Source organism: Delphinus delphis, chromosome 5 (genome assembly GCF_949987515.2).
Source record: "Delphinus delphis chromosome 5, mDelDel1.2, whole genome shotgun sequence".
In the NCBI taxonomy this organism is placed as follows: domain Eukaryota; kingdom Metazoa; phylum Chordata; class Mammalia; order Artiodactyla; family Delphinidae; genus Delphinus; species Delphinus delphis.
Genome location: NC_082687.1, coordinates 138,668,924 through 138,696,242, shown reverse-complemented (window position 1 = coordinate 138,696,242; position 27,319 = coordinate 138,668,924). Strand labels below are relative to the sequence as shown.

Below are 27,319 nucleotides of genomic sequence, written 5' to 3'. Positions count from 1 at the left end.
GCTTCGCAGCGATTTCCGCTGCCGCCAATGCTGCTGCCCAACCGAAGCCCTCCTGAGACCCACGCGAGACCTGGACGCGGGAACTGGGCGTGGCCCGAGGGCTGCAATTCCACGCCTGCGCACCGCCGAAACTCATGTGTTGGAAGGTACCAACCCGGGAAGACAGGGAGGTTAGAATTAGACTTTCCTCTCTGAGGGTTGTTTTGGCTGGACGTCGGGGAGGAGGAATATACAGGCGAGGACCTGGCCTCGCTCTTTCCAACGCTGCAATCTCCAGCGATTCTCCTGAGGGCAGCGCGTTATAGTCCACGACCTATGTGGGCCCCCGGGGAGGCGGCGCCGAGGTGGGTGCGCCGGGACGCCGGCGCAGGCGCAGAGCTGTGGGAGGCCGCTGCACCTCACAGACCGACAGCGGGCCGCCAGAGTCAGGTGAGACCCACGCCTGAGGGTTGGGTGGAAGTAATCACATGGAGGCGGGATGTGCATCGACCTTGAGACACGGTGAGCTGAGCGGACCGACTAGGTGGACCAGGTGGCCCCTCGTGCCCTCCATTTTGCGGGGCGTGGGGAGGTCAGGGGGAGGGCCCCTCGGTGCTCGCCGTACTGGGAGTGGGAGGCGTAGGGTCCTTGGGGCCCCGGAGGATGAGGGCCGGGAGACAGGAGGGACCAGAGGAACAGCAAGGGGGTCTGGGCCGTCGGAGGTAGGGGATGGGAAACTCTGGGGCCGGGGCATTAGGAGACCTGGTAGCCCAGGACGAATGTCAGGATCACGATGGGGTGTGAGTGGGGCCCGGGGCCCACTGTCCGGACCCCATGGTCGAGGTGGGCCGGGTCGGGCCAGGCGCCGTTGCTTGCCTCTAACACGCACATGTGAAAAGGCTTGAGCTGGGGGAGGTTATTTCGCTTTTAAAAACGGTGGATAGGGGAGTTGGTGGAAGGGACTCTCTGTACTGTTTTTTGTAACTTCTAGTGAGCTTACGCTTATTTTAAAATTTAGAGGAAATAAATGGAAGTTGCTTTCCCTAGAATTACACTCCTCGCGGGATGCCCCATCCTCTCCGAAGAGCAGTTTCCATCCGCCTATGGAGGTGGATCAGAGTGGGACCCACTGAGAAAACTTGGTTCAGAGAAAGTCTCTGGGCCATTCACTTGTGTGGAGAAAAGTGGCCATCTTTCAGGGAAATAGAGAAATGCAGAGATTCAGGACCACTCTCAGTGGAACGCCGTGGGGAAACGAGGTACTCCCTCTGTCCCGTGCTGTAGCCATGAACCTTGTGTGGCCATTGGCCTCTGAAATGTGACTGGTCCAAATTGAGATGTGCTTTGATTGCAAAATACACCTGGGTTTCTAAGACTTCCTATCAAGAAAGGAATGTAAACTACCTCATTAATAATTATGTATTGGTTACATGTTAATATGGTAATATATTTGATCTATTGGGTTAAATATAGGTCACTAGGGTTAATTTTACTCTTTAAAAAAAACTTTTTTAATGTGGCAACCAGAAAACTTAAAATTTACATATGTAGCTCACATTTATTTCCGTTGGACAGTGCTGACCTATACCAATTTTAAAATAAGACCTGGATCATGTATTTATTTTATCAAACTCAGAAGCCACATTGTTAAAGTGACATTTTATCAGTGTTACAATGATATAACATCAATTCCAACCTCTGATGTCTTTGAAATCGGAAAAGTTATGCACACTTATGAATATATTTTGATATTAACTCAAACATGCAAGGTAGAAGGTAGTTATTTGCCTTTATTAATATTTTTAAACAAGTTTCTTAGCTATGAAGAATTCTTTAAGGTACTTTATTTGGAAAATTCCAACTGAGATAAAGATTAGTGTTTGTGCAAAGGCCCACCATAAAACGTTGCTGTTTGTATCTTCACTGGTCATTCGAAATTCTTCTTCACGGTCCTACGCAGAAGAGAAATAGGCAGGTTAAGTTTCTTAAGGTACTTCATGCATGAATTTGAGGGGAAGGTGCTGTATGCATTCAGGGTACTTCATGTCACCCAGGTAATCTCTTATGCCAAAGTGCAGTATCATTTTCTAAGCCAAGGGGTGTTGTTAGTCAAAGACAAGGAAGAGTCAACCTTATAAAACACACTTTTGTGTTTTGGCGTAAAGTATCAGGTATTTGATCTATTACTTTATATGTTTTATTTGTTACCATCAAACAAAGTGAACATTACCTAATTGACAGATGTTCATCATTCAGGTTCTTACTTTACTTTAAGCTGGGCACTGTGCTCATTTTATTTTCCAGATAAAGAAACAGAAGCTCAGAGACGACAGAAGGTTAGTGAGTGGGGGGGCAGATTTGAGCCCACGTCTGACCAGGGTCCACTGAGCACAGTGACCCAGGAAACGCATAATGTCACAAGAACAAAATGGTGATTTAGAAAGTGGGCACACTGAGACGCTGCGGCCATGTGGGGTGTGTTTGGAAACGCTTATTTATTCATTCTGTGAGCTCACACCCCAAGGCGAGTGAGCCACGGTCCCCTTCCTAGAGGAGCTCATGGTCCAGCGAACGGTGAACGAGCGCTGTCCCCGCATCCCCTGCATGTCCACGCAGTCCTAGCTCAGAGGAGGCCCGGGGAGCCGGCAGTTTACTCTTTCCTTGGTTCGCGGGCTTCGTGGAGAATTACGTACTGGGCAGGAAGAGGGAGCGTAAGCTGGATAGGCAGACTGACCCTTTGATAGTTTTGTTCTTTGACTATTTGCTCCATTTGCTCAATTAGATGTTCAAGCTTGAAGCTAACTTCATTAACTTTGTCCTTTGCTTGAGCAATGGCTGCATCAAGGTCATGTTCTCCAACTCGAATATCTAAGTGGATCCGCTGTGCAAACAGTAAAAAGGAAGAAACATGTTTTTAACGTGGCTCACTCTTTTTCTTTGCTTTTTCCCTCCTTGTGTCCTCCCATTCCTTCCTTTTTCTCCACTCTTCCTTTTTGAGAGCAAACACTACTTCATTCTCGAGCTCTCTATTTTTCTTCACCGCCACTCTATTCCCTGTTATACCCAGTAGTCTTTCTTTGTAATAATAATGCATTAAACAGTACCTGCTGACCTGAAAGGGTACTTATATTAACAATAGACTGTTAGGCAAGAGCCTTTGCCCCTGAGAGAATTTGATTTACTCAGGAGAATGTTCTTTACATATAACTAAATTTCTGATGCTAAAGTACAGATTCTCTTCATCTGTTCTCAACACATTTAGAAAATAGCCAATCACCATCTACCATGTAAGAGTTTTATTTATTGAAATTCCATTATTAATTCACCCTTCAGCCTTCAATTGTTTTCAAGCCTGAATAATCACAGTTCTCTTAAGCTTCCCTCCCAGTTCTCATTTTTCAAGCCCTTTAATCAACTCCGTGGCTCTCCTTTGAACCCCTTCCAAGCTCTCCAGCTCCCTCTTTGGTTGCTGTGCTGAGGTCTGGGTATAATGGTCTGCATATCATTGTCGCGCCTGAATAGTGCTGACGCTGCTCATCACCAAGTACTCGGAGGCACGTACTTACCAGCTTACTCCCTCCAAATGACACGAGCCTCGTAGAATTAGACTCTAAGCAAATGATGTGTTCGCCAGGTGAATGTGAAGTGAAGTAGAATGTTCCCTGTGGGCCATATAACTTTGACAGTAATACCTAGGATTGAGGATTTCCATAGTTTAAGTTTATTATTCTCTACTTTCCATTTAAAAAAAATCATCCCCATGTAATCTAGTGAAAACTGTGCAATTCTTAAAGAAGAAATCAAGTGGCCAATAACATGCAAAATACTCAGTCTTGCTGGTAATCAAAAAAATACAGACCACAGTAAGATATTCCTTGTTGGTTTTCAGATTGGCAAAGACTTACAAGCACCTGGGGTGGGGACAGTATGGAGAAATACTATCTCTAGACACTGTTCTGGGAATGTAAGTTGAACACCCGTTTCAGAGAGTGCTTTGGCCAAGCGTATAACACCATTCACCCAGCAGCGCTACATACAGAAATTTATCCTATGGGAATGCCCAAATGGACAGTTATATGTAAAAGGATATTCAGTGTGATGTTATTTATTTAAAAAATTGTGTTTTGAAATAACTAATACCTTTGAGTGTGGATTGATTAAATTTAGGCAAAGCCAAATGAAGAGGTGCTAGGTAGCAGTAAAAGAGAGATTACACCCATATCTATACGAAAGGTGTCCACAATATTCAGGGATAGTCTGTATAGAATCCTATTTTTGTAAAAAGTATCGTTTGTAAAACTACACGTGCTTAGAAGAAGATTCTAAAGAATATATACCAAGTTATTAGGCAGTTATATTTGTTGGGGAACTTTGACTTTTCTGCTTAGTACATTTCTGTATTGTCTGGCATTTTAAAAACAGGTATAGGACTTCAAGTCTGGCATATAAGGAGCTTGGAAGTTGTCCCTCTGTCTTAAAAAGTAAAAGCTGCATAGAAAGAAAATCAGTTCTTAGATCTGTCAGAGAATTGAGGTCACAGGGTAAACTGCCCCCAAAATGGGAGAGGTGAATGCAAAGAGTCCGAGCTTAGCCTGAGCACAAACCCCTGTGGGAACCAGTACGGGTTCCTTTTACCCAGCACATCACATCCAACTTTCAACAACAACAGAAAAATAATAAGACATACTCAAAGGCAAAAACCGCAGTTTGAAGAGACAAAACAAGCCTCAAAACCAGATTCAGATATGGCAGGGATATGGGAACGATCATATAAGGAATTTAGAAAACCTATGATTAATAGTCTGTGGTCTCTAATGGAAAAAGTAGACAACATGCAAGAACAAATGGGTAGTGTGAGTAGAAAGATCAGAATTCTGTGAAAGAATAAAAAGAAATGCCAGAGATCAGAAACACTGTAGCGGAAATAAAGAGTGCCTCTGATAGACTCCTTAGCACACTGGACAGGACTGAGGAGAGACTCTCTGAGCTTGAGGATATGGCAACAGAAACTTTCAAAACTACAAAGCAAAAACAGACTGGGGGAAAAAAGGAACAATATCTAAGGACTACAGGACAACTATTAAAGGTGTAACATACACATAACGGGAATACCAGAAGGAGAAGAAAGAGAAAGCAACAGAAGAAATATTTAAATAAAGACGGAGAATTTCAGATTAGTGTCAGACACCAAGCCACAGAGCTGGGAAGCCCAGAGAACACCAAGCAGGATAAATGCCAATAAAACTACACCTAGGCATATCATATTAAAACTGCAAATATCAAAGATAGACAGGAAATCTAGAAAGAAGCCTTATTTATAGAGGAGCAAAGCTAAGAATTACACCCGACTTCTCCTCAGAAACCATGCAAGCAGGGAGAGAGTAAACATTTAATGTGTTGAGAGAAAAAAACTCACCAACCTAGAATTCTGTATCCTGCAGAATTCTCCTTCAAAAGTAAAAGAGAAAGATTTTCTCAAACAAAAGTTGAGGGAATTTGTCCCTCATAGACCTGTCTTACAAGGAATGTTAAAAGTTATTCAGAGAGAAGGATAATGATATTGGTCAGAAACTCGGAGCTACGTGAAGATTGGAAAGCATTAGAGAAGGAATCAGTGAAGGTAAAATTAAAACTTTTATTTTTCTTATTAACTGAGTTAATAGATACGTCTTTCAAAATAATAGCAATGTATTTGATGATTATAGTTTATATATAAATGAAATTAGCAACAGCAAAGATGCAAGGGATGGGAGATAAGAATTAGCATTACTTTGTTATTATAAAGTACTTGTACTACCTGTGAAGTGATATGGTGATATTCAAAAGTGGGCTTGGAGTAGTTGTAAATGTATATTGCAAACTCTAGGGCAACCACCGACAAAAAGTTAAAAGAAGTATAATTGATAACTATGAAAGGAGATAAAATGGAATCGCAAAATAATTAAAACCACAAGAGACAGAAAAAGAGTGGAAAACAAAAATAGGAACAAATAACAAGGATGACAACTAGAAAACTAATAAATATGATGAATAGTAACTCAGCTGTATCAACAGTCACTTTGAATGTCAGTGGTCTGAATGCATCAATTAAAACAGATTGTCAGAGTGGATCCAAAAAAAAAACCAAAACCCCGACTATGTATTGTCTACAAGAACCCCTCTTTAAATATAAAGACACATATATATTAAAAGTTAAGGGATGGAGGGACTTTCCTTGTGGTCCAGTGGTTAAGACTTTGCCTTCCAATGTGGGAGGTGCGGGTTGGATCCCTTGGTTGGGGAACTAAGATCTCACATCATGGCCAAAAATCCAAAACATAAGCAATATTGTAACAGATTTAATAAAGACTAAAAATGGTCTACATCAAAAAAATCTTTAATTAAAAAAAAAAGGGACGGAGAAAGATGTATATGTCAACTTTCAGCTAACCTTAATCAAAAGAAAGCTGGAATAGTTATATTAACTTCAGACAGAGTAGACTTCAAAACAAGGAAAATTATCACGGATAATTACATAATGGACCATAGTAATAAATAGGTCATTTCTCCAAGAAGACAAACCTTAATGTGTATGCATCTAACACCAGAGTGTCAAAATACATGAAGCAAAAACTGATAGAACTGCAAGGATAAATACAAGAATTTAGTATTATAGTCGGAGACTTGGATACTCCTCTATCAGAAGTGGGCAGAGCCAGCAGCAGATCAGTAAGGACACAGTTGGACTCAATGGCACCATCAACCAACTGGATATAATCAATATCTGTAGGCTACTTCATCCAACAAAGCAGAATGCACATCCTTTTCAAGCTCACATGGAACACTCACCAAGATAGACCACATTCTGGGCCATAAAACACACCTTAACACATTTAAAATAATAGAAACCATACAAGGTATGCTCTTAGACCATAATGGAATTAAAGTAGAAATCAATAACAAAAAGATAGCTGGAAAGTCCCCAAATATTTAGAGATTAAACAGCATACCTCTAAATAACACATGAGTCAAGAAAGAAATCTCAAGAGAAACTAACAGTATTTTGAATTGGAAGAGAATTCTGGGAAGATGGTGGAATAGGAGGCACCAGGAATCTGTCTCTAGGCAACAATTACACTGGAAGAATCTGTCTGATGGAACTGTTTTGGAACTCTGGAGTCTATTGAAGGCTTGCAACTTCCAGGGAAAGACTTGGATGGTAAATTGTGGTTAATTCTGGTCAATATCAGCTCTTAGAACAGTGGCAGCTGCCTACCTCCCACCCCCCACCCCCTGCCAGCCACATGGCAGGCGGCTGCGCAGGTGTTCCTGGAGCAGCTCCCATGCATCTTTTAGAAGCCAGGGTAGGCAAAAAGGACCCTGTCCTCCAAATATCAGGGTTTTTTTTTTTTTTTTTTTTTTTTGCAGTGCGCGGGCCTCTCACTGCTGCGGCCTCTCCCATTGCAGAGCACAGGCTCCGGACGCGCAGGCTCAGCGGCCATGGCTCATGGGCCCAGCCACTCCACGGCATGTGGGATCTTCCCGGACCGGGGCACGAACCCGCGTCCCCCGCATCGGCAGGCGGACTCTCAACCACTGCGCCACCAGGGAAGCCCTGTCAGGGGTTTTTGATGTCATCATATAGAAGGGATTCTCAATAAGATTAACAAGATTTCTCATCAGAAACTTCGGAGACCAGAGGCAGTGGGCGGATACATTCAAAGTGCTTAAAAAACCCCAAACAACCAGAAAAGGCCAACAAGCACATGAAAAGATGCTCAACTTCACTGATCATTAGGGAAATGCAAATCAAAACTACAGTGAGGCACTACCTCACACACATCAGAACGGCTGCTATACAACAAACAAAAAACGTACTGGCAAGGATGTGGAAAAATTTCAACCCTTGTGCATTGTTGGTGGGAATGTAAAGTGGTGCAGCTGCTGTGGAAAACATTATGGTGGCTCCTCAAAAATATAAAATAGAATTATCATATGATCCAGTAATTCCACTTCTGGGTATATACCCCAAAGAATCCAAAGCAGGGTATCAGGATATCTGTACCCCCATGTTCATGGCAGCAGTGTTCACAATAGCCAAGACGTGGAAGCAACACAATGTCCACTGACAGGTGGATGAAGAAGCAACATGTGGTACATACGTAACAGTGGCATATGATTCAGCCTTAAAAAGGAAGCAGATTCTGACACGTGCTGCAGCATGGATGAACGTTGTGGAAATTATGCTTACTGAAGTAAACCAATCACAAAGAGACAAACACTGTATGACTCAACTTATACGAGGTATTTAGTCATAGGGGAGTTATTGTTTAACGAGTATAGAGTTTCAGTTTTACAAGATTTAAAGAGTTCTGAGGATGATGATTATACAACATTAAGAATATATTTAATACCACTGAATTGTGCACTTAGTAATGGTTAAGATGATGAATTTCATGTGTACTTTACCACAATTTAAAAATCTCAAAAAATATTTTGAACTGAATTAAAATGAAAATACAACTTAATCAAAACTTGGGGGATACAGTGAGAGAAGCATTTACAGAGAAATTTATAACATTGAACGCATATATTAAAAAGAAAGAAAGGTCTAAAATTAATCATCTAAGCCTAGGAAACTAGAACAAGAAGAGCAACTAAATCCAAAGTCAGCATAAGAAGAGAAATAAGATCCGTGCTGAGAAAGCTAATGCAGAAACCAGTGAGAACAGGAGATACGCAGAGAAAACCAGCCAACAGAAAGCTGGTCCTCTGCAAAGATCAGTAAACCTCTAGGGAGGCTAACTAAGAAAAGAAGACCCAAGTTAATAACATCAGAAATGAAAGAGGAGGCTTACTACAGGTCTCACAGACATCAGTGGGGTAGTAGAGGAATACGATGAGCAGCTCTGTGCTCACAAACGTGGTAACCTGGATGAAATAGACCAATTCCTTGAAAGGCGCAATTTGTGAAAACTCACACAAAAATAAATAGACAGTCTGGATAGGCTGAGAGCTAGTAAAGAAACTGAATTGATAATAACTTTCCAAGCAGAAAGCACCAGGCCAAGATGGGTTCACTGGTGAATTCTACCAAAGATTTAAGTAGGAAATCAGACCAATTCTCTACAATCTCTTCCAGAAGTAGAGAGAATACTTTCTAAATCATTTTCTGAGGCCATCATTAGCCTAATACCAAAACCAGAGAAAGACACGAGAAAACTATGGACCATTATCTCTCATGGACATCGATACAAATATCCTCAACAAAATATTAGCAAATTGAATCCAACAATGTATGAAAAGAATCAGGCACCATGACCAACTCAGGTTTATTCCAGATACGCAAGGCTAGTTCAACATTTTAAAATCAGTTAATGTAATTCATCGCATCAACAAGTTAAAGATCACTTGATCATAACAATAGGTGTAGAAAAGGCATTTAACAAGATCCACCATCCATTCATGGCAAAAACTCTCAGCAAACCGAGAATACGGGAACTTTGTCAATTTGATTTAAAAAATCTATAAAAACCTTACAGCTAACATACTTCATAGTGAAAAACTAGAGGCTTTCCCACTATGATCAGAAACAAGGCTAGGATTTCCTCTCTCACTATTCCTTTTCTTTTTTATTATTTATTTATTTTATTTTTGGCTGTTTTTGGGTCTTAGTTGTGGCATGTGGGATCTTCATTGCAGCACATGGCCTCCTCGCTAGTTGTGGCATGCGGGCTTCAGAGTGCGTGGGCTCAGTAGTTGTGGCACTCGGGCTCCAGGGTGCATGGGCTCTAGTTGTGGCACGCAGGCTTAGTTGCCCCACGGCATGTGGGATCTTAGTTCCCCAACTGAACCCGCGTCCCCTGCATTGGAAGGTGGATTCTTAACCACTGGACCACCAGGGAAGTCCCTCAGTATTCCTTTTCAATATCATACTTCAATTCCTAGCTAATGCAGTAAGAGAAGAAAAGAAAACAAATGGTATACAGGTTGGGAAGGAAGAAATAAAGCTGTGTTTGTTCACAGATAACAGGATTGTCTATGTAGAAAATTCAAAATAATAAAACTTACTGGAACTAATAAGTGATTATAGCAGGGTTGCGGGATACAAGGTCAATATGTTAATCAGTTTCTCTGTATCAGCAGTGAACCAAGTGGAATGTGAAATCAAAAACAATACCATTTACATTAGCATCTCCCCCAAATGAAATACTTAGGTATAAATAAAACAAAGTATGTTTAAGAGATATATGAAAAAAACGAAAAAACTGTAATGAAAGAAATCAGAGAAGATAAAATACATGGAGAGATGTTCTGTGTTCATGCCAGGAAGACTCGATATTGTGAAAAAGTCAGTTCCTCCCAACTTAATCTATAGATTTGACACAATCCCAGTCAGAGTGTCAGCAGGTTATTTTGGGAATATCTTCAGGCTGATTCTAAAGTTTCTATGGAGAGGGAGAAGATCCAGAAGAGCCAACACAATATTGAAGGATAAGAATAAAGTCAGGGGACTGACGTTCCTGATTTCAAGACTTACTATAACTGTGTAGCACTGGGAACTCTACTTAATGTGCTGTGGTGACCTAAATGGGAAGGAAATCCAGAAAAGAGGAGCTATGTGTGTATGTAGAGCTGATCCATTTTGCTGCACAGCAGAAACTAACACAACATTGTAAAGCAACTACACTCCAATAAAAGTTAATTTAAAAAAGCCTTACTATCATGCTACAGTAACCAAGGTAGTGTGGTATTGGGGTATTGGGGAAAGAGCAGACAAAGAGATCAGTGAATCAGAGAGCCCAGAAACAGACCCACGCAAATATAGACCCACTGATCTTTGACAAAGGAGCAAAGGCAATACCATGGAAAAAGGTGGTCTTTCCAACAAATCGTGCTGGAACAACTGGACATCCATATGCAAAGAAATGAATGTAGACACAGACCTTACACTTTTTAGAAAAATTAACTTAAAATGGAGCATAGGTCTAAATGTAAAATGCAAAACTATAAAACTATTAGAAGGTAACATAGAAAGTCTAGAAGACCGTGGATTCAGTTATGACCTTTTAGGCACAACACCAAGAGCACGATCCATGAAAGAAAGAATTGAGAAGCTGGACTTCATTAAAATTAAGCTTCATTAAACATTTGACATTAATGTTGAACGTTGAACGTTGAATTTCATTAGAATTAAAAACTGCTCTGCAGAAGAGAGAGCTGTCTGTCTCTCTGTCAAGAGAATGAAAACACAGGCCACAGACTGGGAGAAACTATTTGTAAAAGACGTATCTGATAAAGTACTGTTATCCAAAATATACAAAGAATTCTGAAAACAACAAGAAACTGAACAAATTAATTGAAAAATGGACAAAAGATCTGAACAGACAACTCACCAAAGAAGACATATAGATGGCAGATAAGCACATGAAAAGATGCTCCCCATCGTATGTCATTAGGGAATTGCAGTTAAAAACAACGAGATACTTCACACCTATGGGAATGGCAAAAATCCAGAACACTGACAACACTAAATGCTGGCGAGGATGTGGAGCAACAGGAACGCTTGTCACTGCCGGCGGGAACGCAGAATGATGTTCCCATTTGGGAGACGGTTTGGTGGTTTCTTACAAAACTAAACATACTTCTACGTACAGTTCTGCAGTTGTACTATTTATTTACCCAAATAAGATGGAAACTTATGTCCACATGAAAACCTGCACACAAATGTTTACAGCAGCTTTATTTATAATAGCCAAAATTTGGAAGCTACTAAGATGTCCCACTGCATGTGAATGGATCAGTAAACCATGGTATACATCCTGACAACGGAATATTGTTCAGTGCTAAAAAGAAATGAGTTATCAAGCCATGAAAAGACACGGAGGAAACTTAAGTGCATATTCCTAAGTGAAAGAGGCCACTCTCAAAAGGCTGCCTGCTGTACGACTCCAGCTGTATGCCATTTTGGATAAGTCAAAACTGTGGAGACAGTAAAAGGATCGGTGGTTGCCAAAGGTTAGGGAGGGGGGAGGGATGAATAGACGGGTGCCAGAAGATTTTTACGGGCGTGAAACTACTCTGTTGATACTATGATGATGGATACATGTCATCACACATTTGTCAAATCCATAGAATGTGCAACGCCAAGAAGGAGCCCTAATGTGAGCCCTGGCCTTTGAATGATGTGTCAGTGCAGGTCATCAGCTGCAACAGCTGTGCCATTCCAGGCCTGCTAGTGGAAGAGGCTCTGTTCACATGGGGGCAGAGGACATACGAGAGCTCTGTACTTCGTGCAGAATTTTGCTGTGAACCTAAAACTGCTCAAAAAGATAGTCTATTAAATCACTTTAGAAACAGGTATGTATTACACATAGAAAAATGCAACCAAGATTCTTTTTTTAAATCTTTCAATTTTGATTTGGAGAAAATTAAAGGATCTTGCCATGTACTTAATTTCACTTAACAGAGTGTTGATAGGGAAACTTTGGTAAATACAGCTGCATTCAAGGTCAGGCTTGCATTTGATTTCTAATTTTCATGAATAACAGAGTTACTCTTCCCTGCAAAAATATGCAGTGATGACTCATCACCTGTTAAATTCCATTTCTGACCCTTAGTGTTGGGTCAGGGTTCTACAGAGTCTGCTTCCAGTGACTATTCACGTCAGCAAACATGTCAGTCAGCAATGCCTGTTAGTTTGGTGTGTTGGAAAAAGACATGCTTGAATTTAGACCTCAGTGTTTCCACTTGCTGATGATGTGATCTTGTATAAGTCATTTTACCTCTCAGGACCACAGTTTTCTCTTCTACAAAATGGAATAGGAATATTGGACACGGAATAAGGGACAATGGAATACAAAATGCATAGTTTGAATGGTGCCTGTATATTGTCATTGTCTGCCCTGCCTACCCTACCAGCCATGTTACGCCTTGGCCTGCCAGTCACCTGCCGTAGGAAGGGACATGTGTTCAGGTTAGCATCCGAGAGTACCCTGCGTCCAGGCACATCGACCCGGGTAGGAGCAGTCCGAGCCCTTGGCGGGGTGCTGTTCAGGATCTTCAGAGAGGATCTTAGCTCGTTAGGAATGTTAAACCAGAGCTGTGTCTGGTCCTCTTACTTCCAGAGGGAGAGAGCCTTCCTGAAAATCAGGCCTTTGGGGTGAGAATTTTCTCTCTCCTAGGCCCGTGGCAAATATCTGTTGGATGTTTGCAGAATGAAAACACTTCTCCTCCCATCTAGAAGGGGGTATTGTTTCGAGTAAATGTATTTTTTGGAGAACGAAACAGCTCTGTCTTAAAAACAGTGAACAGGTTTTTCTGTGAAGCTGTTTTGTCCAACTAAAATTTGGGTTCTGGGTTTAACAAGCTATGCAGACATTTCCAGATCAGTCATGAAAGGTTACAGGGAAGGACAGCAGAGAATTCTGTTTTGGTTTAACTGGGCAGGAAGTGAAGGAGGCGGGGGTGTCAGGAGGAGAGGGTAGCTGTACGAGAATTAGGAAAATGGCCCCAGTGGAACTGTTGCCAGGGAGGTGCCTGGTGTACCAGGAGAAGGCTGCTACAGCGGGCCGGAATCAGGTGTCCGGTCCAGTTGGAATGGAGTCTCCTGGGCTCCACGTGAGTGGGGGCGTCACAGTGTCTGGCTTGAGCGCAGCCCTCATGAGGACAGGACATTGGGCCTGTCTACATCAAGTACCCTCTCCTTGCCAGCTAGAGAGATGCCTGTCTGTTCTGTGAGGCTCTGCTCCACCACCATCCTGCTACGTCATGAGCACATCCCCAGGACAGCAAGTCCAAAGGGAAGTAGTTCCTGCAGTCACGTTGGAATTATTGGACGGAGCAGGTCACAGTCCCTTGAGCTGGCACGGTGGGGACAACATCTGCTGCGACCGTTGGACAGAGGAGAAAATGGAGGGTTAAAGCAGCCAAGTAACCCCTCGAGGTCCAGCTTGTAGGTGACCGTCTGCACTCACACCTGCCTCCGACCCCAAGATCCACATTCTTTCCCTTTGACCGTGGTGCCTTTTCTACTCTGCAGCTCCCAGTGAGGAGGCGCCCCGTGAGGCCAGACAGACCCAGAGGCAGCACTCCTACAGAAACCCCACCAGACGGGCGGAGGGAGAGGCGGCCTAGCCGACCCTCGTGTCTGGGTGAGGCTGCGGCACCTGCAGAGCAGGTGAAGCCTGGCCCTGCACGACCAGCGGGATGCATTGGCCCTGTGGGTTCCCTCTGCCCAGCAAGACCGACAAGACCTCGGGATGATGCGTGCGAGGCCTGCCCTTTGTACTGTCTCTACCTTGTGTGTTAAGGAGTCTCTGCTCCTCAGCTGGACTGTAGGCCCGTTGAAGGCAGGCGTCTGTGTCTTGGTGCAGTGCCTCTGTCAGGGCTACACATGTCAGAAATGAGATGCTGGACAGTGAGTGCTGTGTGGAGATGTGAAGTGTGTGGGTGTACATGACACGTGGCTTTTTAGAAAACAAAAGATTTCAGTAGCAAGACAAAAAGTGTGTTTTACCTCATCATCGTAAGTTGTAACAGTCACAACCATTCCCAGACCAGGAGCAGATTCAAGGAAATCGTGTCTGCCCAAGTCCCACTGTTGTATCTTGAAAGTCCCTGTTTCAAAAATATAAGACATTTATTTTTATTTATCTTTTTTAAGTCTTTATTAAATCCCATTGAGAAACATACAACTAGTAAATATATAACGTTGAAGATGTTATATATGCCACAAGAAGAAGCAACAGACGGGGTGGGAGTGGTAGGGGACTTGGAAGCATTATGTGGGGAAGTCAGGGGAGGCTTCTCTGACATTTGAGCAAAGACCTGAAAGGATAGGGGAGTAAAAATATATCCGCTTCTATAATATTTGTTTATCACATACATGCAGATTACATTCATATCTATCTATACATCACATTCAGTGCTAATTGTGTGCCAAGCACCGTTCTAAGAAACTTACACGTGTAATCTGAATTGTCATGACAACAGCGCTATGCAGGTAGCTAATATTTTATGACGATTTTACGTGGGATGACACTGAAGCATTAAGTACTGTGCCCGAGGCCACGCACCCAGCAAGTAGCAGAGTCAAGATTCAGTCTAGGCAGTGTAGTGCCTTTTTCCTTACTACCTCGTGATGCTCCCTCCACTGGTGAAAGATCGTCCCATGCAGGAGGACATGCAAAGGTCCTGGGGCAGGAGAATGCTTGGAGTGTCCAAGGAACAGCAGAGTGCTGGAGTGAAGTTAACAGGAAGAAAATCACAGGAGATGCGGCTGAAGGGGTAACGGGCCAGATCGTGGATGGTCTACAAATCCTTTTTAAAATTTTGGGGAAAGGCTTCCCTGGTGGCGCAGTGGTTAAGAATCCACCTGCCAATGCAGGGGACACGGGTTCGAGCCCTGGTCCAGGAAGATCCCACATGCTGTGGAGCAACTAAGCCCGAGCACCACAACTACTGAGCCTGTGCGCTAGAGCCTGCAAGCCACAACTACTGAGCCCGCGTGCTACAACTACGGAAGCTCGTGTGCCTAGAGCCCGTGCTCCGCAACAAAAGAAGCCACCGCAATGAGAAGCCCGCACTCCGCAACGAAGAGTAGACCCCGCTCGCCGCAACTAGAGAAAGCCCGTGCGCAGCAACAAAGACCCAACAGACAAAAATTAATAAATTTAAAAAAAAGACCCTATTCCCCCCCCAAAAAAATTGGGGGGAAGCAATTGGGCAGGTGAGTGAAATGATGTGGCTTTCATTTGAAGATTTTTTTCACATGGAGTAAGGAATGAAGAAGGATAGGAGTGGAAGAAGGGAGGCTGTCATCATAGTCTAGGTGGCTTGGACCAGGTGCTAGTGGCAGAGGTTGTAAAAAGTGTTGGATTCTGTATTGTCCCTATTTCCCAAGGCGGAAACTGAGTGTCAGAGTCACAGCCCAAAGTCACGCAGTGAATAAGCTATAGGTGCAGAATTAGATCCGAGGTGGTTTGATCCCGAAGCCCAGAACCAGCCTGACTCCCTGGGAGGCAGAGGGAGACGCATCCCTGACGGGAACCTCACCCTGGACACGACCACACGGGCAGCCCTGGGGAGAGAACGGGTTTCCTGGGACGGGCGGGTGGCAACGCCCCTGAGCCCTGCCTGCACTTCGGAGCGGCTTCAGTTCAGGCCTCACTGAGCAGTCCTGGTTGTCTTGTCTCCACAAGTTTGTTAACTCTGTGTCGTGTACATTATAGACTGTTTAGAATGTTCCAGCTGAAGAGGATCTTTAAAAAAGGTGTCATTGGTGATACCAGAAAAGATGGGGTAAGCCCATTCCACCCTATTTCTCCCACTAATTACAACTAAAAACCCTGGGCAAAATGTCTAAAGCAAGTATCAGAAGACTCTGAAAGGTGGAGAAAAGAAGGTGACTGCCAAGGACTCAAAGTGTGACTCAGCTGTGAGTTCCCTGTCTGTCCCCCACCCCCATATCCTGGCCTGGGTGCTGGAGCAAACAGCAGTCCCCACGAAACTGAAAGAGAGGCAGGGAGGAGGAAAGAGAACCCGCTCAGGAGAAGTCTGCGCTCTCGTGCAAAAGGATCTGGAATAGGGTGACCCAACAGGATGGAACCCTTTGACTACACCCGCCCTACTCCAGACGAAGCCTGTGAAAGAAACAGCACCCTCTCCACGGGCTGCTTCATGTGGGGACTGGGGTGAAGACCTGTGGAGATGCCTGACCTGCACTTAGTGAAGGACAGTGAAGAGGCAGAGATGGGGAGGGTGACAGAGAGGCGGGAGCTGGAGAGGCGATCTTTAAATCTGTGTATGGGTGTCCTGGGCACACCCCTAAGCAGCCTATGCATGAGGCCAACCAGAATAAGTACAGCAGAAACTCTGAGAATCCAATCGTGGTGTGGAAAACACCCAGGTTTCAGATTGGCCCCTGGGTAGTACGCAAGCAGGGTAGGCCAGAATAGCAGTGCAGAGTCTCAGAGAAATAAGGTTAGGATGTGTGATCTGAAACTAAATGGGTTGACTACTTGTTAGAATAGAATATTTAAATAGGAACCAGAGTTATAATACTCAAAATGTCCAGGATACATTACAAAATTACATACCATGTCAAGAACCAAGAAAGCCTCAACTTGAATGAGAAAAGACAGCTAGTAGACACACCAAAATGACATAGACATTGAAATTATCTGACAAGAATTTTAAAGTCGTCATAAAAATGCATCAACAAGGAGTTTGAAACCCTTAAATGGAAAAGTAGAAAGTCTCAGAAAAAGAATAGAGATATAAAAAGAAATAAATGGACACATTAGAACAGGAAAAATATAATATTTGAAATTGAAAAATAACCAAATGGACTCAATAAAAGAATAGAGACGACAGGGAAAGAGTCAGTGAACTTGAAACTAGATCAATGGAGACTTCCCTGGTGGTCCAGTGATTAAGACTCCGCGCTTCCACTGCAGGGGGTGTGGGTTCCATTCCTGGTCGGGGAACTAAGATCCCACATGCCGCATGGCATGGCCAAAACAACAACAAAGAAAACCACAAACAAACAAAAAACTATAGATCAATAGAAGTAATCAAATCTGGTCAATGGAGAGAAAATAGATTGAAAAAAAACCAAAACTCAAACAGTCTTACGAACTTGTGGGACAATAATCAAAGGTCTATAATTTGCGAGTCCCAGAAGAAAGGAGGAAGCGTGTAAGGCTGAGTAAACACTGGAGGAAATGATGGCTAAAGACTTCCCAAACTGGGGGAAAGAGATGAAAGAGATAAGCCTACATACTCAAGAAGCTAAGTGAACCCTACAAGGTCAGACTCCCCCAAATCTACCACTGGATACATCATGATTAAATTTCTCAAAACCAAAGAGGGGGGAACCTATGAAAAATAGCCAGAGGGAAACACTGCATTACTGATGGGGAAAATGAGTAACAGCAGACTTCTCATCAGAAACATGGAGGCCAGAAGGAAGGGGCACATTCCCAAGTGTTGAAAGAAAAAGCATTGTCAAATCTATATCCACCAAAAATACCCTTCAGAATGAAGGCAAAATATTCTTAAGCTCAAGGAAAACTAAGGATTTTTTCACTTGAACACCTACTGTAAAACAATTGCTAAAGGAACTTCTGCAGACAGAAAGAGAACGGTAAGACGGAAACTTGGAATAGCAGGAATGAAGGGAGAACAATGGGGAAGTCAACACCGGGGAAACCACAATAGAGGATTCTCTTCCCCTTTAAAAAAAAGCCACCAGGGGCTTCCCTGGTGGCGCAGTGGTTGAGAGTCTGCCTGCCGATGCAGGGGACACGGGTTCGTGCCCCGGTCCGGGAAGATCCCACATGCCGCAGAGCAGCTGGGCCCGTGAGCCATGGCCGCTGAGCCTGCGCGTCCGGAGCCTGTGCTCCACAACGAGAGAGGCCACAACAGTGAGAGGCCCGCGTACCGCAATAAAAAAAAAAAAAAAAAAAAAAAGCTGTTTGACAGTTGAAGGTAAAAAACAAAATCAACATTGCCTGGTGGTGTTCTCAAAGTATGTAGACATAATATTTACAACAACTATGTTACAGGGTGGGGGGCAGAGGGATTTACATGGTCATAAGGTTTCTGTATTCCTCTTGCTATGGTAAAATATTGATCCTTGTAGACTGTGGTAAGTATGTGTATTGTAACCCCTAGAGCAACCACTAACAAAAACTATACAAAGAGATACAGTGAAAAATACTATAGATAACACAAAATGCATTACAAAACATTCAAGTGACCCACAGGAAGGTACAAAACAGAAAATGGGAACAAAACCCAAAGGGAGCAAAAAGAAAACAAATAATAAAACAGCAGACCTAAATCCTGACGTATCAGTAATTATATTACAAGCAAATGGTATAAACGGAGATAAGACAAAGATTGTCAGAATGGATTTTTTAAAAAATGAACCAACTATTCAGTCTTTGAGAAAATCACTTTGGGTATAATGCTATAGGTAAGTTAAAAGGATAGAAAAGACATCATTACGACAGTCAAAAGAAAGCTCACGTGGCTCTATAAATATCAGATAACGTAGACTCCACAGCAAAGGAAATTACCAAGGACGGAGCGGGGCCTTAACGTAATGATAAAGGGGTCAATTCAATATGAAGACATAACCATCCTACATGCATCAACAGTTTCAAAACACATGAAGTAAAACTGCTGAAAGGAGACGTGGACGAGTCCACCCCATGGGTCGTCAGCGCTCCTCGGCCGTGGACAGGGCTAGTGGACGTGGGAGAGCTGACTTGCACCTTCCACCAGCAGGGCCTGGCTTGGCACTTTTGGGATGGCCCCCAAACAGCAGGGTACACGTTTCAAGTGTACGTGGAACTTTCACCAAGTTAGGCCACAAAGCCCTAAACCTGATGTGGCACCTTTGCTGAAGCAGCCGAACGTCCTGGAGAAAAGCACACAGCCAGGCAGGCGGACAGCGCCTGGAAATGCCCGCGTGGGTTCCCGTCCTCCGAGACGACGGTCTCCTCGGGAGCCTCTTCCAGCCCCTCGCCCGTCCGGGGCTTGCCTTGCCCACGTGGACGCACTCAGCGTCTCCGTCCTCCACCTCGAGCACCCTCACCCCGGCAGCTCACCGCCCTCTGCCTCCCCTCCCTGCCCTCTAGGGCTCTGCGCTTGTCACTCTCCCCACACTCGCCATCCGCCCTCTTCTTGTCCGCGTGCCAACTGTCCCAGTGCCGCCCCCCCACCCCCGCATTTATTCTGGGAGGGGCTGGAGTCTGGGGACGTACGGCGTCTTCCTCTGTGGGCCTCCTGTGCCCGGACTGAGCGAGGGCAGAGCCCGCTGAGGATTTGTACGTGTTCGATAACGGGTTTTGAACGGATGCGCATCCTTGGCCCCTGGTTACAGCGCCGGTGTTCCTGGCCCAGAGGGAGGTGTTATGCCCTATGGCTACCACCAGGTGGCAGAAGAGTAGCACTGCTCGCGGGTGAATGGGCCCGGCGGTCCTCCCAGCGTGGACAGGACAGTCCATGTGACGGACGCCCGGAGCGGGCCAGGCTGCCTCACGTGTTTCTCATCAGGATAACAACGGTGTATACCCCTTGGGGTGTGAAGACCCAGTTAGTATTTGTAAACGGCTTAATGCAGCACTTATCACGTTGTAAGCGCTATGCAAGCACTTGATGAATTATTCCTTACGTTATTATTGGGCTTTTGATGTCAACGCCCATTAGGGCCTACAACCCTGGAAAGTCGGTATAATAATACCCACCTTTGCAGACGAGGCTACGGGACTTGTCTAACACCACCCAGAAAATAAAAGGCTGAGCCCGAATGAAAACTCCGCAGGCTCGGTTCCCAACTCAGCGCTCGGCCCCTCATCACAAACTCCACCCCGGCTCTGCACGCAGCCCCGGGCCGTGTGGTGCGTGTTAAGCCCCAGGTGTAGTTCTGGCAGAACTTCTGTGCTGACCTAGCTCCCCAGGGGCCCTTCCTCCTGGGGGCTCCACTCAGTGACCCTGGGTGGGCGCTATTGGGTGCCAGGTGTGAGCCGCGTGCCACAGGAGGCCACCTGCCTCCCTGGGACCCTGTGTGCGCCCCGTTCAGGCACTCAGCTCGTCCTGCGACCCCTGAGGTGGCTCTTTCTTCTGCTCCGGCCTGTGAGTCCTTGAGCCTGGAACTGAGGGCCATCTGAGTTGATACTAGAAAAGTAAAATGCATCTCTTGTAGGAATTTTAGAAAGTAAAAATCCCCTCCAGAAGCCTTTGGTATTCAGTATTATCCTTCTAACCTTTTTTCCCTGTAAGTACACATCGTATATTTTATAAAAAAATGAAATCATACTGTACATCTCTGATTTGGTTTTTCTACCCAATTTTTTCGTGACCATGTTTCTATGTCCTTAAATGTTCTTCTGTAACCTAATTGAGGTCTATTCAGAGAGCTGAAGAAAGATCCAGTGTCGTTTGTCCAGTGCTGAGCACAGAGCTCTACAGACAAACTGGCCACACAGTGTCTGAGGAACGAGAGAAGGAACTGGGATGGGCCGCCTGACAGGAGGGGGTTCAAAGCCAGCTCATCCTGTTGACCCGGGTGCAACGTGGGCATAGAAAGCAGCTGCTCCCAAGAGTCGCCGTGAATACAGAGTGGCCTCTTCCAGGCGCTCCAGGCTCCCCGAGCACCTTGGCTTCCCTCTGACCTGTGAGCCTTTCTGAGAGCCTTCCTGTGTGGAGGGAGCGCAGGAGGGGACGTGTCACTGACACGAGAGCACACACTTCCTACGCCACACACGCCATCAGGGTACAGTCAATGAGTCATTGCCACTAACTCACCAGCCGAAACATTGCTGGCGCCCCAGACACCCCGCACCCTCACCACCCGTCCCCGGAGGCCGCCAGCCCCCTGGCTTGTGAAACATTGCTGGCGCCCCAGACACCCCGCACCCTCACCACCCGTCCCCGGAGGCCGCCAGCCCCCTGGCTTGTGAAACATTGCTGACGCCCCAGACACCCCGCACCCTCACCACCCGTCCCCGGAGGCCGCCAGCCCCCTGGCTTGTGAAACATTGCTGGCGCCCCAGACACCCCGCACCCTCACCACCCGTCCCCGGAGGCCGCCAGCCCCCTGGCTTGTGAAGACAGCGTTTTTGTGTCTTTGTACTTTATATAGTGCGTGTCCTCCTGTGAACACCGTCAGCGTGTGTGGGGGTCCGTCCGTGTCACATGCGGTGGAGACCGTCCCTGTTGCGGCTGCTGAGCGCCTCGTCATGTGAACGGTTGGCTTTATTGTCTGTCTGTCCGTGGATGGGCACTGGACGGGCCTGGTTTGGGCCATCTTGGGTCGTGCCTCTCTGAAGGTTCTTGTGCAGCTGAGCACGTGTGTGCATTTCTGTTGGGCATGTCCTGCATTTACCCAGCTTGTGGACTGGGCCTGTGTTCATCTTCGGGGGGGCACCATTTTGGGGGTGAAGTCTGCAGCCTGGAGCGGGGGTGGCGGTGCACACCTACCGGCACACTCGGTTTTCTCACCGGTGGGTGCGTGGCAGCGTCTCATGGGCTTTGTGTTGCCTGGCGGGCACGGAGTCAAGCGCCTTTGCCCCCTGCTCCTGGCCGTTTGCGTTCCGCCTCCTGTGAAGTGTCTGCTGCTCTTCAGCTCGCGTCTCCCTCCCGTGGATGGTCCCCTCCACGCTGGTCCCTTCCGTGCAGAGGTGTGCATCTCAGTTGCACACTCGTTCTGGGTGTCAAAGTTGTGTCACCAAGGAGAGGCCGGACATGCAGACACGTCTCCCGAAACCGTGTCTGTAGAATCCGGGGGTGTCTGCAGACGGAGGGCCTGGGGCAGGCGGGGCGTCCAGAGACGTTGGTGCCGTTGAGACGGCAGAAAGAGCGGCCGTGACTCTCATAGCTCGTGCGCCCCGAGGCTGGAGCGGGGCCTGGGAGGGGTCCCGAGCGTCAGAGGCAGCGTGTGGGGTGGGGCCCAGCCGCCAGCTCCTTTGCTGGGAGGTGGGAAAACTCTGGGGGGCTTCTTAGCCAACTACTTTTTAAGTTTTTTAAATTGTGGTAGAACATATATAACAAAATTTAACGTTGTAAGCATTTTAAGGTGTGCAAATCGATGGCATTAAGGATGTTCACTTTGCTGTGCAGCCGTCACCATCCGTTTCCAGAACTTCTCCACCAAACAGAAGCTGCACCTGGTTAAGCAGTAGCTGCCCTTCCCCTCCCTGTCTAGCTCCTGGTCACGTCACTCCTACTTCTTGATTTTTGAATCTGACTCTTCTAGGGACCTCGTACAAGTGGAACCACACAGCATCTGTCCTGTTGCGTGCTACAGTGGGTTCTGAATTTCATTTTTATTCATTTCACTCCTTTTCACGACTGAATAATATTCCACTGTGCCATGGACCGCATTTTGTTCATGCATCCGTTTGTTGACAGACACGGGTCACTGCCTTCTTTGGCTGTTGTGAATGATGCTGCCCAAACGAGGGGTCTGAGGGTCTGTCTGGGTCCCCAGCCTCACTCCCAGGTGTCCTCTCGGCGGTGGGGGCACTGGGTGGGCATCTGCAGTGCTGGCTCACGTTCCCGAGCTCCCCGGGCTCAGTCTGAGCCTGGCCTCTCTCCCTCCTTCCCCTGGGGGACGCCCCCTTAATGAATCACTTGCGCTTGACTCCTTGGCTCGGAGTGGGGGGGCTTCAGCAGGCACCCAGCCCTTGACCCCCTGAGGTGTGGTGATGAGCGGTGATCCTCGTTTAGCTTTGCTTCTTCCTCCTCCATCTCCTGGTCTTGCTGAAGGTTTGCACTCTGAAGAAAAAGAACTACAGAACCCTGGAGACTTCGGCCGAGTGCAAGGGTCATGTCCAAGGACCCTGTGAAAGGGAGCGACCAGGAGCGAGACTTCATTGCTTCTGAATTCGACTTCTTTTCCTTTTAATGAACAGCCTCCCACACAGGATCGCTGTGCTCCGCGGTACTTCTCGCCTTCTCTCAGCACCTGCTTTCTATAAGAACTGACAGCCTTGTTTAAAAAGTGTTTCCGCACTTACCTGGTGGTGCAGTGGTTGAGAATCCGCCTGCCAACGCAGGGGACACGGGTCAAGCCCTGGTCCGGGAAGACCCCACATGCCGCGGAGCAACTAAGCCTGTGCGCCACAACTACTGAGCCCACGTGCTGCGTCTACTGAAGCCCATGTGCCTAGAGCCAGTGTTCCACAGCAAGAGAAGCCACCGTAATGAGAAGCCTGCACACTGCAATGAAGAGTAGCCCCCGCTCGCCGCAACTAGAGGAAGCCTGTGCACAGCAATGAAGACCCAATGCAGCAAAAAATAAATAAATGAAAAATAAATGAATTTATATTTTAAAAAAGTGTTTCCAAGGATCAGCAAGTAGGTGGTTGTAAAGCTCGTCGGGCCAGCGGCGGTCACTTACCCCACAGCCCCCCAGAGCTCCCTCGTCCCTCTCGTCCCTCTCCTCCTAAAAACCTCGCCCCCTGTGTTCATTCAAAACAACCTGGAATTTATCATTAAAGAGCATTACTAAGAGGAGCTAAGAGAAACAGTATAAAAGTACACAACATATTTGACTTTGAAGTTTCCAAGCAAATTTACAGAGCAAGGATTTCTAGTCCTGCGCTTGGCTGCAGTGCCCTGCACTGGCACGGTTCACAGGTGCGCAGGTGGGTTTGTCTCCCTTTCAGCCTCCAGCAGAGGGATTCCAGGCTCTCCTCTGCTTCTCAGGAATTTCCTTCCTTTCAGGGAGGGGTTGGAGCCAGAATCAGGGCCACGCCTGCTTCTCTGGTACCTTCGGACAGACCCTGGGAGGCCGAGTTGACAGGTTGGAAACAGAGTCCAAGAGGCTGGGAGAAAGTGGGACGCACGCCTGCAGCTGGTCGGGGGCCAGGTGCTCCAGGCAGGTGCTGCCTCCAGCTCATGGATAAGGGGACGAGGCTCAAAGTCGCCACCAAGCTGCTGGCAATGACGGCGATGGCCGGCACAGCTCTGTCCTCCTGCGGTGCCCTGCGCGGCCTCCGCCCGGGGAAGGCGGCAGCCTACTTTTAGTCCCGAGGAACAGAATCACGCTTTTAGGTAGATTTGACTAAATGACTGGCTCTGAGGTCATCTCTCTTGGACGTTCGAGACGGTGTGTTTCATCGGACTTCATAGGGACTCAGAGATGTGAAGAGAAAAGGCATAGCTGCCGTGTACTCTTCCTAGACTTGGGCCACCAGGCATGGCCTCAGGTCCCCACAGATCCACAGAAATTTTAACATTTGTTTTTCCATTTTAGTGGTGATCTAAACATTAAATCTAGCATATTCTGGATTGACGCTTCTTAACCAGGCAGGGTTTGACACGTGCATTTATGATCAAGTATCACTCAGTGAGAGGCAGGGATTTGACAGGCAGCGAAGGTTCCGGGATAGTTCAGTGAGACAGGAGTGGAAACAGTTATTTGGGGTGCGGGCAGCCTAAGCGCGGAGAGCCCACAGCGGTCGGGAATGTGTTCGCGCTCAGAGCAGATGGGCTGAGCTAAGGTCCTGGCTGTGGACTTGGGGCTTGCAGCGCACAGCGAACAAAAAGCAGAGAGTAAATGTGCAATGGAATTGTTTACAAAAAGGACTTTTAAAGAAGATGTTTAAGAACTGTGTCGAGGGGACGCTATTATAGCATTTGGCACATGTGAGTAGCAGGCTGCTGATTAACTCAGCCTCTGGAAGCTGAAGTTCAGAAGACACACTGACCTCTGCTGCTTTGTCTCGTGTTCCTGGACCCGTCTACAGACCTCACTTATCCTTTGAGAATTCAACCACAATTAGCATGATTAACGGCATCAGAGATTGTTTTACTTAAGGTAACCTGACAACTGGAAAAACAAATCAAGCTTGGATCCTGTGGTCCTGTGTTTGGGTTTCCTGTTTTACGAATTATGCAATTCCCTCTTAAGGCTGTTTTCAAGCCAGTTCTGCATAATTTGCTAATGTGTCTCGAGAGAAAAGCGCACAGCTTGAAGCTCTCTGCCAAAGAGCATGCACGTCAAGAGGATAGCACATCCAATAAAGATGTTAGAAACAGAAGAGGTTAGCGCGACACCACCGGAGGTTAGCGTGACACCACCGCAAGATGACATCTCGAGTTCAACGTTCAGCAGAGTTCATCTAACCCACCTGTTATCCAGGTGTCACTTGGAATGTCTTCTATTATGCATTTCTCCTCTCTTTCCCCTACGTGGAAATAAAAAGCCATTGAAAGTGAAAAACAAAAACTCAAAAGAAATGTTAACGTTTGCATTTCTGTTGCTTTTGCCGCCTCTGGTTCTGCTTCTTTTGCAATGGATCCGTTGCAGGTGATACTGCTTACCGAGTGCTTACATTTCATTGGACAGCTTTGTAAATTGATTTTTGTGAGAAGTGACATACGGTGGCTGCCCTTGGGCAGGTGATTGCAGCAGGTCCCAGAGAACAAGATAAAAGACGCCTGAACCCCGGGACCTTGCCAAGCGTGATGACATCAGAATTCCTTTGGATCGGTTCCTTTTAAGGATTTTGAAATGTTCCAATGGAATGAAAGACAAAGTGAGGCCAAGGGACAAGCCATGGACACCCCGGAGCGCCGCACCCGGCAGAGGCCCAGAGATGGCCTGAGCTGTGCGGGAGTGACCAAACGCAAATGGCCATTCTCTGGTCGCTTCCACTGCTTGGCGGGAGGTGGGGGGAGGAGGGAGTGAAGGCTGCTTCGGGGGGGAGAGAAACGCAAGTCCGCCGGGCCTGGGAAGGGGTGAGAGCTGGAGTCTAACAGAGTCCTCACCCCAAACTCTCTGAGTCTCTGTTTTCTCATTAAAAAGCAAAACAGTTAAAGTCGCCCAGTGTGATTTATGATGTTCTTTCAGCTCTGGCACGCAATGTTTTCTTTTTAAACCTTTTATTTTGAAATATTTATAGACTCAGAAAAAGTCGCAGAAATCGTACCCATCGCCCAGATCCCCACAGCGGTAACATCTTACGTGACCAGCTGACTGCACAGCCGTCAAGGAAACCAGGACTTTGACATTGGCAGAGTGCAGCTAACTAGACTACAGACCTTACACGGATTTCGTCAGCATTTGCACACTCATTTTTTAATGAGACTCAGAGAGTTTGGGGTGAGGACTCTGTTAGACTCCAGCTCTCACCCCTTCCCAGGCCCGGCAGACTTGCGTTTCTCTCCCCCGCGAAGCAGCCTTCACTCCCTCCTCCCCCCACCTCCCGCCATTTTTTAAAAATGTGAGTGTGCTGTCAAAAGAATGCTTCAGCAAGTAATTACGAATACTCTTGAAACAAGTAGAAAAACGGGGAAAATGCAGCATTGCTTTTGGATTAAGAGATTAGGCTCCTATGGCTGGGTTGTTTCACTGACCTGCTTTTGAGCTGTGAGAACACAGACAGGCCAGCAGACCCCAGGGTTGTCATCTGTAAAGCAGGGAGCTAGTGGTAGCACTGACCTCACAGCAATGTGGTTGGGCCTAGGTGAGGCCGGTAGTAGGAGGTCCTAGCTCTGTGCCAGGCACACAGTAGGCCTTCAGTACAAGATGTGCACGGTGGCCTTTCTGGCACTGGGTGGGGCGGCTGCTGGGTGCATTCCTAGTGGGAGGCAGTGGCCACCAGCCACAGGTCCTCTGTCTCTGTCTCCACCTGTGACCGCGCCCCCAGCCCTCCTGGCACTGGAGCCCTCCTCCTTGTCGTCAGGGACCTTGCTCTATCGGGGGCTTCAGCCTTTCCCTTCCTGTTGACCCGTGTCCTCCACGCCATGTCCCTCCCTGACCACCCGCGTAGTCTGTTTGGGCTGCTACAACCAAACACCACAGACCGCGCAGTGCACAGACAATAGACGTTTGTTTCTC

At 46.5% G+C, this 27,319-nt stretch overlaps 1 long non-coding RNA gene across 1 annotated transcript; it reads right to left on the bottom strand.

Moving 5' to 3' along the window:
- Positions 1–1,761: 1,761 nt before the first annotated feature.
- LOC132425631 (uncharacterized) lies at positions 1,762–25,757 on the bottom strand. The gene is made up of 5 exons (XR_009519473.1): positions 25,608–25,757; positions 14,477–14,577; positions 3,546–3,671; positions 2,714–2,860; positions 1,762–1,931 (listed from the first exon to the last, which is right to left on the bottom strand). It is a non-coding gene; the product is annotated as an uncharacterized lncRNA (long non-coding RNA).
- Positions 25,758–27,319: the final 1,562 nt, after the last annotated feature.